The following is a 13,828-nucleotide window of genomic DNA, read 5'->3' on the forward strand; positions in this document are numbered from 1 at the left end:
GCATTGCCATCAGGGAGGTGATTTTTGTAAAAGGTGAACAGCTCTTGGTAAAGCCCTCCCTCCCCCACCTCCAAATTCAATCTTTTCTTGATTTTTCACAACAACATTCCTGGGAAACTTTGTGCATTTTAAAATGTGCAACAAATGCTTTATCAGTAAAATAGAGTTCCGGTTCTCCAATCATCCCAAACACATTCTCTACTCAAACACACACAACAGGCCCCCGGCTGTCATGCAGCACAGAGGATAGTTCTTGGCTGGGGACACCATCCAGAGCCTTCCAGCCTGTCTAGCATCTCTGCCCTTTCCCCCCATTGAACGCTGAGAGCACCCCCCAACCCAACCATTAAGACAACCAAACACACCCACACATTTCCACACATTTCCCTTCCAGCAGATGTTTCTTCCTCCATGAGAACCAGTGCCTCAATCCAAGAAGACTCACAGAGAGGTGAAGGCGATATTAAAGCTTTTCCTGAATATGACTCAAGTTTTTCCTCATGCTTGCTGAAAATGAGACATCACCTCATCTCGATGTTCTGGAACTATCTAGACTTGTTAGACATTTGTTCAGGGAAGGAATGGGCAGTGATCAGAAAAGACTGTGGGGCCCTCCCAGTTGAGAGCACTCACTTTTCCCTGTGGTTCTCAGGGGTGAGGCTTTACCTCCAAGCTTCTGTTTTTTAAAAGGACGTATAAATAAAGACAGAGGCTGAACCGACAGCCAATTCTCCCATCCCTCTCATCTGCCTAATAATAGCTTCTGGGAATGAGTCGCATGGAGATGTTGACTGACTGCTCCTGAGGGTGCATTCACCTAAAATGGTTCTCAAGCCATTTTTCCATGTTGCTGTGATGTCAGGCAGCCAAGATGGACACTGTTTCTCAAAAACACATATCAATAAATAAGGTTTCATCTCGGCTGAGGTGGGGCCCAAAACACCAGTCAGCACCCCCACAAATTTTGGAAACTGAAGGGCTTGAGTGCTGGGTTCCTCTGGATCCTTCCGAAGAGACCAGCCTCTCAGCTTCCTGTCCTTGAAGAAACCCCATTTTCTCCACAGGGCTCTGTGTTGTGTGAACTCCCACATGGCTCCCCAAATGGCCTTGTAGACACGTGCTGCTGTGCTTACAGATGTATGTAATGAAGGGACAATGACAGAGAGAGAATGAGCCAGACATTCTTCCTGTCAAGACCCCAGGGCCGGGCTGCTTCTCCTTGGCCCTCAGATCTTATCCCCCCGCCCTTTCCCTGAGCCAGCGCCTCACCTTCCTCATTTCATGCTGTTCTACCACCTCGTTTCCTCCTCAGTCCTGGGCCATTTTTAACTGTCTGACCGGGAAGGATCTGACCTGACAGGACAATTAAATATTAATACTGTGATTGAAGAGTCTGTGCTCAAATCAATTAAAAATAAGACTTATGGAGCTGAGACATTTTCAATCTATTTTTTCTTCCTGTCAGGAAAGATCTACCTGTGTAGCCCAGACACCCAGTGCCTTAGAGTGGGGATTGATCCCAGAAGGTGCCCATGCCTTCTGGCAGTCACTACCCCTCTTCAGATGGGGACTGGTGAAGGGGGTGATGTGGCCTTTCTCCTACCATGAAGGACACAGACCCCAAGCAAAGACCCCCTCCTCCATCAAAGTCTTCCCCAGGATGAGCTGCCTTCCTCTTTGGGCTCCCATTGCGTGCTAGCTTGTATCTGATGTTTGCAATTCTTTCTTTGTTGTGTTTGTGCTGCATCCTAGAATGTGAGGGAATACACTGAGAGCAGTAACTATCCTCCTCGTCTTTCCACACAGATCCCCACCCAGTTTCTGGAAACTGGTACGCAAGTCATAAATGTACAAGGAATCAACAGGGCAATGAAATCTGCCACTTTGTTATACTTCCTTGTTTCCAGTGAGAATCTGGAATGACAATATTAATGGCTTAATTTTTTTACCCCCTCCAACTCCACTTGAGGTGGCATCTGGGTGACCACATAAGCATACCTCAAGAAAGCCCAGGACAAATGAGAGTTTATTTCTATAAAAAAAAAAAAAGTAAGGTGAGCAATTACTCCCAGACGCCTGAGATGAGCTGACTCCCCACCATCAGCAGGTCAGAATTTAGCTCTGAGCTTTCTGGAAGCCCAAGCTGAAAGGGAGACATTGTAAGTTACTTTCTTGCCAAAAAGAACACAAATTGATCATCAGAGACAAACTTTTCCTGAAACTCTGCAGCTCAAGGGGGATTTGTTATGTGAATCCTTACACAGAAATCCTCAAGCGTCATTTTGCTGTTCCTGATAGAAGCCACACTCGTCCCTGACCCAGGACTGTGCCTCCTCCTGGAATGTTGGCCCAGAGTTTCTCAACACACGTCTCTCTGCTCAAGTGTCCCCTCAGAGCCGCCATCCCTGCCTCTTCTCCCCCCGGGTTCCCTCTGGGCCCAGCACCACACTCTCTTTTTTATTCCTCTGCTTGCACTTACCCTCTGGAACCATCTTATATATTTGCTTGCTTACTTGCTCTCTGTTTTCTCTCACAAGACTGTAAGATTCATGAGGGCAGGGATTTTTTTCTGTTTTCTTCACTGCTGTACCCCAAACCCCTCAGGTAGCTTAGTACTACTAAACCCCTTAGTAGCTAGCCAGCATTAAATACGTATTGACCGAATTGTCATTCAAAGACATATTCTCAGCCAAGATGTGGGGGAAGCACAGAAACATAATTTTAAAAGGAGATTCTTATGGGTGATGCGTGAGGTAACATGTTCTAGGCTCTTTGCTTTCTTAGAACAATTTAACACAGGGATAAAATATGAAGGGTCTATAAATGGATAACATTAACAACTTCTTGGGTCTCTCGTCTGCCTCAAACATCAGTGGGCCTAAATGGGCTTTGACAAATCTCCACTCAAGGTTGGTTCTTTGTTTTTCTCATATTTATATTTTTTATATAGAGAAGCTCCCACACTGTTGCCCAGGCTGAAGAGCAGTGACTCTTACGGGCACGATATCACCACTGAGTAGCACAGGAGTTTTTGTACCTGCTCTGTTTCTGGTGTGGGCTAGTCCACCCCTCCTTAGGCAAAATGATGGCCATCTGCTCCTAGAAGGCCGCCATATTGATGCCAGTCTTCGTGTGGACACCCAATTGGCACAGCACCCTACAGCCCAGAGCTCCTGGGCTCCAGTGAACCTGTTGCCTCAACCTCCCAGGTAGTTGGGACTACGGGTGCCCACCACCACACCCAGGCTCTGGCCCTAATTGGTCTTCCCAGAAAGTATTCTAATACAGCTTGTCAAGTTTATCTAAAGTGAGGGCCTTCTGGGCTACCAGACAATGAGGCAAATTCCTATTCACCAGCAAATATTTTAGAGCTGGACTCACAGGGTGCCTGGGTGGCTCAGTTCTTAAGCATCGACTTCGGCTCAGGTCATGATCTCATGATTCATGGGTTTGTGAGTTTGAGTCCCACATCAGGTGAGCTTGAGCCCCACTTTGAGCATGAATCCACATCTGGTGAGCTTGAGCCCCACTTTGAGTGAGCATGAATCCACATCTGGTGAGCATGAGCCCCACTTTGGGTGAGCCCTGTTTTTTTCTCTCTCTCTCTTTCCCACTGCCCTCTCTTTCTGACCCTCATTAATTTGCACCTTCTCTCTCTCTCATAAATATATATATATGTATATATATATATATCTGGTAAATATATATATACTCATATATATGTATATATATATGAGTGGACTTACAGTCTCATCTGCAAAAAAGTCAACCATCTTCAGCAGGAACATGGGCTGCAGGAGTAGCTACAGGTGGTTCCAGTATATCCTGTAGAAGAGAACTGTGAACTGTTGTCAAGGGTTCACATAGGGCCTGGGGCGAGGTCCTCACATTCTATATCATCTTCCTCCTCAGTTATCTGTTGTTATATAATAAGTTACCTCCCCAAAACTTAGCTTAAGTTGACAAACTTTTATTAGCTCACAGTTTCTGTGCATTGGGAATTGGAAGCAGCTTAGATGGGTGGTTCTGGTTCAAGGGTACTCCGATGGGCTTGCAGTGAAGACATTGGCTGGGGAGCCTCAGTTCTTTACCACAGGGTCTCTCCATGGGGCTACCTGAGGGTTTTTGTGACATGCTAGCTGGCTTCTTCTAGAATACGTGGTCTGAGAGAGAACAAAAAGGAAGCCCTAATACCTTCTATGACCTAGTCTTGCTGTCACACTCTTTTACTTCCACCATATTTTATTTGTTGGATGTAAGTCACTAAGTTCAAGCCATACTCAAGTTAAGAGGAATTAAGCTCCACCTCTTACCAGTAGGAGAATCAAACCACTGCACCATCTGACGTGGACAAAATAGCCTCAGCAGGAGAAATATGTATGACAACCATTACCAAACAGAGAAGTTCTTGATTGTGTGAGAGGGGGCACAATGTACTGAAGAAATCATGGACAATAATTAGACCTTCCAGGAGTTAAATCTCAAACCCACCACTTACCAGCTGGATGTATTTGAATCTGAGAAAGACACTTACCTTCTCAGAACTTTAGTTTTCTTTTGTTTAAAATGGAGATAATATGACCCAACATGCTGACATGCTATGAGAAATAGAGAAAACGCATGTCAGTCTCTTTCTGGGCACACAGTCAATATTCATGAAATGACAGGTGTTATTAAATTATGCTGAGACACTTCTGTGAATCTTTGGTTTTTGAAGAATTATGAATTGGTATACTGTATGGTATAGAAAATGGATAAACTGGCTGCTTAAAAAGAATTACTTAAGATACACCACATATTTGGTATTAAATGCGTATTCAATACAGTGATTTTGGTTTGATATACACAGCTCACCCTTCTGGGATGTGTGTGTGTGTGTGTGTGTGTGTGTGTGTGTGTGTGTGTGTGTGCGCGCCCTGCCTANTGGCTCCAAGCCAAAATGAAAATACCATCATCAAGGTCACAAGAAGATACAAAACAATTTTACTAGAACTTGATTCTGAAAGGAATGTCTCATGAAGAACTCACCATATAGCACAAAGGGATGAAGGACCATCCCTATGGTCCTTTTATAAACCTAGCATCCCACAAACACGCAAAGGGCATGACCTCAAGACATCACTCAATAATGGCAACTCTACAAGGGCCATAACTGCTTAGTACATCTGGAGAAATTAATGGAAGGTGGCCAACATGTCTTCCGGCAATACTTAGCCAGTGTTCAGATTAAATGATAATAACCATAATGTGAGATTTTTGAACACCTGCTAGGAACCAGGCAATAAACTGAGTGCTTTACTTATATGATCTCATGTAATCTTTACAAGACCATACGAAACAGGTAGTGCTCAGCCTCCTTTTGCTATTGCGGAAACTGACACACAGACACTGGCTAACACAGAGAGTTAACAGGACAGTCAGGATCTAAACCCGGGCAATTCAGAGCCTGTCCTCCAAGACACCTCACCATGGAGCCTGGAATACTAGGCACCAAGTTGAGAGCGGGTATTGGTAAGGAAACCCGGAAGTCCCAGGGGAGGCCCTTCAACGGAAACTGTGGCCAGGAGGCCTTGGACAGTAGCTCATGCAGTGTGGTTTGAGGGGCTGTAGGATAACAACCAGCATTAACTAGGAGGTGTTCTGACTTCAAAGTCTTTGTCCTACTATTGCCTTTTTAAAAGAAGACCTAAGGGGCGCCTGGGTGGCTTAGTCGGTTANACATTTAAAAAAAAAAAAAGAAGACCTAAAACTCCAGAATCTGGAAGGGATCGTGTTTTTTTTTTATTTTTTTTTATTTTTGAGGGAGAGAGAGAGACAGGGTGAGCAGGGGAGGGTCAGAGAGAGAGGGAGACACAGAATCCAAAGCAGGCTCCAGGCTCCGAGCTGGCTGTCAGCACAGAGTCCGATGCGGGGCTCGAACCCACGAACACCTAAACTTGATTTCAAGCTCTGCTTCTTCTTCCCTGGAAAACCTGGGGAAAGTCAGTCTCTCAGAGCTCAGTCTTCTTCTCTGTAAAATAGGGGATAATGATGGTATCTGTATCATTATGCCACTATGAGGATCACATTAGGTCGTGAATGCATGCTAAAGCAATGTATAAACTGGACATGGCATTCTCATGTATGTAGCTCATGTTAGCTATTACTATTATAAATTAAAAATGAACACAAACAAAACTAAACTAAAAATCAAACCTGATCAGTTTCTTACCACTGATTCACCTGCTGGGAACTGCTTTCCTGCAGCCCTGCCTCCTCTTAATACTCCAGAGTAACGACACTTATTTTTAAAATAGGGCAAATCCCATGAATTCTCTCTTCCTCTTTTACAGATTGATATTTTTTCTAAATCTTTTTTTAACAGTTATTTATTTTTGAGAGAGAGATAGCACGAGTGGGGGAAGGGAAGAGAGAGAGGGATCTGAGGTGGGCTCTGTGCTGACAGCAGAGAGGCTGATGTGGGGCTCGAACTCATGAACCACGAGATCATGACCTGAGGTGAAGTCAGGCGCTTAACTGACTGAGCCACCCAAGTGCCCCTCTGATTGATATTTTCAATGCCACTTCAATTTAGTATGTGTGTCGGGGAAGGGGAAGAAATTAAAAACAAACAAGTGATGTGTTCTTCTACACAGCAGCCCGCTGGTTGATGAGTCCCTCTGGTTGGGGCTTTTCACTTAGTGCCAAAGCCTGGTGGTTCAAATGGAAACAACACAAGACAAAGGAGACTCTTCGAAGAAATTCCTCAGAGAGAGTCGAATTCTGCTACAGCAAATCCAATACAGAAAATCCTAAGACACAGCTCTGCAGAGGGAAAAAAGGGTCCTGGTCTATCCAGCTCTCTTCCTGAGTAGAAAGAATGGTGCCTTTTCACACCTCATGCTGGTATCTGGTGAGACAGAGTCCTCCTGGCCCAGACCACGCTTCCAGTCTTCTGCACATAATAAATAAAATGAATTTATGTCATGAAAAAAAAAAATCACATCCCAAATTCTTCCTCCCCGTTTGTTTATTATTCTCCTTGGTCCTTACCCAAATCATGACTTGTGGTCAGTTCAAAATAATACCTTCTATTTGTGCAGTGTTTTTAGTTTTTAAAGAATTGCACTTTAAAAAAATTTTTTTTAATGTTTTATTTATTTCTGCGACAGAGAGACAGTGTTAGCAGGGGAGGGTCAGAGAGAGAGGGAGACACAGAATATGAAACAGGCTCCAGGCTCTGGGCTAGCTTTCAGCACAGAGCCCGACGTGGGGCTTGAACCCACTAACCGTGAGATCATGACCTGAGCCGAAGTCGGACGCTCAACCGATTGAGCCACCCAGGTGCCCCAAGAATTGCACTTTTAATGACACCAAGAAGCCAAAGGTTTAATATTGGGTCTGCAGTGGTGCAACTTGCTAATCAATTTTCTCTGTAAGAGTATTTCAGATTCTAACTGAATCACTGACTTAACGACGAAGGGCATTCTTGGACAGGCTGGTTCTGAGATTCCTCAGCAAAGTGTCATAATGGTTAAGAAGTGACATAGCCCTCCTCCCAGGGCACGAGGCGGCCATGCAGGTACACAGTGATGGCAGCACGAGTGAGACATGATGGTTTCCTGCATTTTATTCGATTTACAGCAAAAAGAGCAAAAGCCTGGGTTCTGCATGTCTAAAATGTCCTGGTTGATGAAATCTCAGTCACAACTTTTTTTTGTTTTTGTTTTTCCTTTTAGTTTCATGGAAAATGTGGTGCATTAGCACCAGGGGGAAAAAATGTCACCTGTGAAAATAAATAAAGGAAACTTCATTTAAACTGGAGCCAGGAGCCCCTGAAAGGGGTGCTTCTCCCTATGTTCCTCAGTAGCTGCTGCAGAAGCAGGGGGCAGAAGGAAGCTCAGAATTATTTCGAAGAGGGAGGACATTTTTTTCACATAGGAATTTTATCTCTTGCTTTTTTCTAAGTGTATTCATTTATTTTAGGTCATCTGTACACCCAAGTGGGTCTGAAACTCAGGGCCCTGAGATCACCTGCTCTTCCGACTGAGCCAGCCAGGCGCCCCTTTCCTGCNCAACCTAACTCTCGTTTCTTTTGTTCAAAACAACCCTCCTCAGTTTCTCCCTAAAGCCCAATAAAAGCTGACCTTCCCTTTGTCTCTTTGGACTGGCCTGTGGGTCACCACAGCTTTCCCGTCCCAAATTGCGATTCCTCTGCTATTCCCAAATAAACTCATTTTTTAGCCTGACTAAAATTGCTCTTTGCTCCGTTGAAACTTAACAAAACTCCCTTCATTTTGCTGAAACCCAGGAAGGTGTTATTATAGCAGCACCTGTCTGGGTAGACCTGGACAGACCTCTCCAAAAGTTCCCATCTACAAACTGTTCTGAAATGAGCTCTCTGAAGAAACCGCAAGGGTATTGTGTTTCATCATTTCTCAATTTCCCTTCATCGAATTTCATATCCTATTTTAAACTGTTTCACCTTAAAAATAACAAAGTAGCCCTTTAGGCATGATGCAACATCCATTATTTTAATTTGTTTGTTAAAAAATAATTTGTCTCTTAAGTGGCATTAGATCTGAGAGAGTACCTGCTCTCTGTGTTCAGTGATTTACGTTTGTTTTCCAATATTTACAATTGTACAATGTGATGATTATTTCCCCATTTTTCAAGTGAAGCACTTCATTATTAGTGTAACAGTAACATCACCTTGGTGTTGAACTTTAGGGCTGTCTGATTCTAAACCCTTCTGTATACTAGGCTGGCTTTCTCACAGCCAACAGTATAGGAGTGCTGAATTCCAAATTCCAAATTCCAGAAAGGAACCTCAGAGACCACCTACTAAATAGTGCCATTTTATGGGAGGAACTGGAGCCCAGAGAAGTGAAATGACTTGCTCCCACATATGGAGTTAATTAGGTGATAAGTGCCATCACTTTTCAGCATCTCCTGACTTGTAGTCCGGGTCTCTTCTGGCAGGTAAGACTCAGTGTGATTTTGCTGGGATCCCCTCAAAAAGGAACACATGATAAAAGCAGCATTAACCCTATTAAGATCTGTTTCTACACATGGCACTTCTAAATGTGTCGGGTTTCCACACCAAGCAATTCTCCAATTCTCTGTGAACATCAGCTGGGTATCCTATAATTTAATTCCATTCTGACACTACCAGTTTATTATAAAGGATATTACAAAGGTTACAAATGAACAACTAGATGAAGGGGTACATAGGACAAGGTCTGGAAGGGCCCTGACCACGGGAGCTTCTTCTGTTCCCGTGAATTTGGCAGCACACCACACTCCTGGCACATGGATGCATCCACCAGTCCAGAAGCTCTTTCTGAACCACATCATTTAGGATTTTTATAAAGGTTTCATTACTTATCCATGATTAATTAAATCATTGGCAATTGGTTAATTAACTCAATTCTAGCCTCTCTCCCCTCCGCAGGGGTGGGGGTGGAGGAGGGTTGAAAGCTCCAAACCTGTAATCACTGCTTGGTTCCTGCAGCAACTAGCCCTGACCGGAACCCAGGTAGGGGCGCTCCTTAGGTCACATCATTAGCATAAACTCAGGATGCGCTAGCGATGATAGAAGCTTATTAGGAATAACAGAAGTTGTCCCTCTCACGCCTGCCACTCTGGAAATACCAAGACTTTCAGAATCTCTTGTGCTGATAACCTGGTCATAAACCAAATACACATAGCTTATATCATGATATCACACACCACATCTACAGAAAATTGTGAATATGTGCAAAGAGATATATGAAGGATGATCTCTAAAATGTTGATGGTAGCGATTATCTCCAGATGGTGGGATTTCAGGTCATTTCAATCCTCTTCCTCATACTTCTTTGAGTTTATATACATATATACATATCTATGTGTATACAGTATGACCAGAACATGAAGTAAAGGCAGACACTCAATAACTGTGTTTGGTCTTTCTAACATTCTTATGTTCATATAACAATGTACAAACACGTGTACATGTATATAAAGTTGCCAATATTTGCTTTATGATAACACTTTCCCCCTATACTTTCTCTATACTTTGCTTTTATCACTTAAAAACATACTGTGAAAATCTCTCCAAATCAATTGGCAAAGCTCAAAGGCGTTCTATTTAAAGACTGCATAATACTACAGGGTTGGGAATATGCCATGATTTTACTCAATCCTTCCCCTTTCGATAGGTTCTCATTTTGCTTCACGTTGTTTGCTAATACAAGGCTGCGGTGTACCAGTGGCTTTATTTCTACAGAATAGACTCCTAGGAGTTGAATTGCTGAGTCAAAAGTTCGATGGACTTCAAATGCTTGGAGATACTCTCAGAAGGTGCTCCAAGAATGATCATAACATTCTATGTTTCCAACTAGCAATAAAGTCTCTTCTGATGAATTCCGATGAATTCCCAGCAGCAAGATAGTCACTGTTTTAATGTTTGCTAGCCTGATGGGTAAGGAGTGCTATTGCTCTGTTACTCTAATTTGCATTCCTCCAGCTCATACAATAGCCAATACTTACATAATGCTTTCCTCTGCACTGGGCTTACTATGTGCCATGCACTGTATGGAGTGTTTTACGTATAGTAGTTCTTAATCCTTATAACAACACTATGTGACAGGTATTCTGAGTGTCCCCATTTATAAGATGATATAATGGAGCCACAGGAAAGTTCAATAACTTGGCCAAGGTCACACCACCAGCTAGTCTGTCTCCAAAAAAGATTAACCACTCCAATTGCTACACTAGGCTCCAGTGTTTTATGCATTTATGGATATTTGGAATCGCTTTTCCAAAAACTGCTCATTTGTATCTCTTATCCACTTTCCTACTAAAGTGCTTTTTGACTCTTAATGTGAAGAGCTCTTTGATATAGTAGGTATTAACTATAAATTCTGTATCTATAATCTTTCTTGCAAATACTTTCCTTTAAATGTATCATTTGTCTTTTAACTTTGTTTGTATTTTTTACCATACAAAAGTTTTAAAAAATTTGTGCCATCAAATGACCCCCCAAAAAAATGTAGTAATGAGTTTGATGTCCTTTATTCAAGGGAAAACAGTCCATGGATTGGGGGAGACGGTGCCTCGCAAGTAGTGGAGTGCTTTTCCCAAGGAATTTTGGGTAAGAGCAAGCTTTAGACAGTGGCAGAAAAGAAACTTGGAAACAGCTTGCTTAGCTACAAGCTAGGAGAGTTCTTGAGAACACCAGCAGGTCCTATTTTCTCCAGTAAAGTAAGCTGGCTAAAGCTGAGTTGGAGAATTGTGATTAGTGTGTTAGATTTCCTTGACAGGTGTCTCCCAGAAGTCCAGGCTGACTTAGATTTCAATCGGTGACGTGGGTTGGTCCACAGGGAGTCACTCTATTTTGTGGATCCCAATATATGAATTTATCTTTCAGTGTCAATCATTTATATATAGGTGTATATGGCTTCTGGTTTTTCTGTCTTAATAAAAATACTCTCCCCAACAGGCAGGTTTTATTATGTGCACTGAAATTTCTATTTAAACTGGTTTTTTTTATTACTTTAGAGCTTTGTACAATCAAAACTTCCTTTTTTAAAAAAAAAGTTTATTTTGAGAGAGAGAGAGAGAGACCGTGTGCGCCCACATGCACACGCATATGCAAGTGTGTGCACATGTGCGTGCACGTGCATGCGTACAAAGTGGAGGAGCAGAGAGAGGGAGAATTTTAAGCAGACTGCACTGTAAGCGCCAAACGTGATGTGGGGCTGGAGCCCACAAACCTCCAGATCATGACCTGAGCTGAGATCAAGAGTTGGACACTTAACTGACTAAACCACTCAGGGGTCCCAAAACTTCCTTTTTTGAATATGGTGTGAGATAGGGATCCAACTTTACTTTTTCTAGATATATAGCACATGGTGTCAGCACCATTTATTACATTTATCAGTTCTTCCCTACTGGATTCAAATATTACCATTTCATTTTGTATATTACCTTGCTTTGTTTATTAAGATCTATTTCTGGGTTCATTATGCTGTTTCAGGAATTTTATAGATTTTTAAAAATTCCTATGCTACACTGCACTGTTTGTATTACAGTGGCCTTAGTGAATACTTATTTTCTGATAGAGAAGGCCTTCTTCCTATCCTTTCCTCATTATTTTATGGCTATTCTTGGACAGTTAATCTTCCAAATGAATTTTAAGATTATGTATCCAATTAAGTAAAAACTCTAATTAAAATTCTGTTAATTATACACGTTACTATTGAGGAAAATAACATTTTTGTGATGTTAAGTTTTCCCTTCTATACTACACCTTTTGATTGTTTTTGTTGTTGTTGTTGTTTGTTTTTTAATTTTTTCTGTGCACATTCATTCCTCAACCCCTTCCCACAGCCTACTCTTGGGCAAGGTTTTCTCTCCAACCCTTAATTTCCCATTCTCTCACACTATCCGGTCCTTGTCATCCTAGATGACAAGCGCCCCTATCTCCTGCTGCCTCCTCCTTTGCCCAATTATTTCTGTTCTGGGAGAATAAACAAGAACTCTTCTGGTTTGCTCTTTTAGGCTCCCCGGTGCTTATGCTTCCCTATTCCTCCTGCCAGTCAGAGCAGCCATGAGCCCGGGATTTCAGCTCATGCTTGTCACACACCATCTGTACAAAATCGACTACACCAGCCTCAGAAGCATTTTCTGCAGGGCTCCAGCCACCCTGGGAGCCGCACAGCCTGTCTCTGGATTATTCCTATCAGTGGTGTGTTGGCAAAAGACATCAATAAATCCACAAAGAAATAGCCCTGATTTGTAGCATTTGCTGCTTGGCCATTTCCATGGTGTAAATGCTCCCATTAAGACTGATTTCAACCTACTGATGGCTTCACAACCTTTGTGTAACAAACCAGCTTGAAAGTCCTTGAGTATTTAACAACGGGCTTGTAAGAGAGCCCGTAAGAGTTACCTCCAGCACAACACAGGTAGGGTGGGCCTCCGATTCCCAGCCGACACCCATCTTGTTCTCTGTGCAACGTCATTGACTGACACAATTTGGTCATTACTGAGCACTTGATACAGCGCACAGTCTCCTAGGGACATCGCATACCTGACCTCATTTAGTCCACACAAAACCAACTATTCCTATTTCCATTTTATATGTCATGATTCATACTGGTGGGTTATCACCCTCCACTTGACCTGAGCTACACGTAAAATATAGGACCCACTACACCTTTGGGCAAAGCAGTGCACCCCCAAACGGAAGCACAAATATGTTTTTAACACAGCCAAGCTCTTTTAAGTAGAATTTTTTTTTTCCACTACAAAAGTAATGAACCACCTCGCAAAGAAAATTTAAAAGCGACCATTTATCTCATATGTATTAAGTTATTTGATGTCATGGTAAAGTGTTCATGATATATTACATTTTAAAAACAGGAAATGCAGGATGATACCAATTTTGTAAAAATAAATAAATAAATAAAAATAAGTGGGGTGCCTGTGTGACTCAGTCAGTTAAGCATCCAAATCTTGATTTAGGCTCAGGTTAGAATCTCACAGGTTCATGAGAGTGAGCCCCACGTCAGGCTCTGAGTTAACAGCACAGAGCCTGCTTGGGACTCTCTCTCTCTGCCCCTTCCCTGCTCTCCTGTGTGTGTGCACTCTCTCTCTCTCTCAAAATAAATATAAAACCTAACAAAAAAGGAAAATAATAAAACACTGGAAAAAGGAAAAAAGAAAAACTGTTTTAACAGAAGTCATCTCTCGGTAATGGAAAGTAAAGATTTTTCTTTCTTTCAGTTTCTCTATTTTGAATAATTAATGCATCAACGTGTATTCTAATTACACAGAAAAATGGAATGCATATGATTTGAAT

General features: G+C 42.4%; 1 long non-coding RNA gene across 1 annotated transcript in view; it reads left to right on the forward strand.

Moving 5' to 3' along the window:
- Positions 1-8,828: 8,828 nt before the first annotated feature.
- The window catches only part of LOC144230898 (uncharacterized), a 43,004-nt gene continuing 38,004 nt past the window's right edge, over positions 8,829-13,828 (forward strand). The window contains exon 1 of the long non-coding RNA XR_013334920.1: positions 8,829-8,961. This is a non-coding gene — a long non-coding RNA (uncharacterized LOC144230898). The remainder of the gene's footprint in view (positions 8,962-13,828) is intronic.

This window comes from Crocuta crocuta, unplaced genomic scaffold (genome assembly GCF_008692635.1).
Source record: "Crocuta crocuta isolate KB4526 unplaced genomic scaffold, BGI_CrCroc_1.0 scaffold3, whole genome shotgun sequence".
NCBI classification, from domain to species: domain Eukaryota; kingdom Metazoa; phylum Chordata; class Mammalia; order Carnivora; family Hyaenidae; genus Crocuta; species Crocuta crocuta.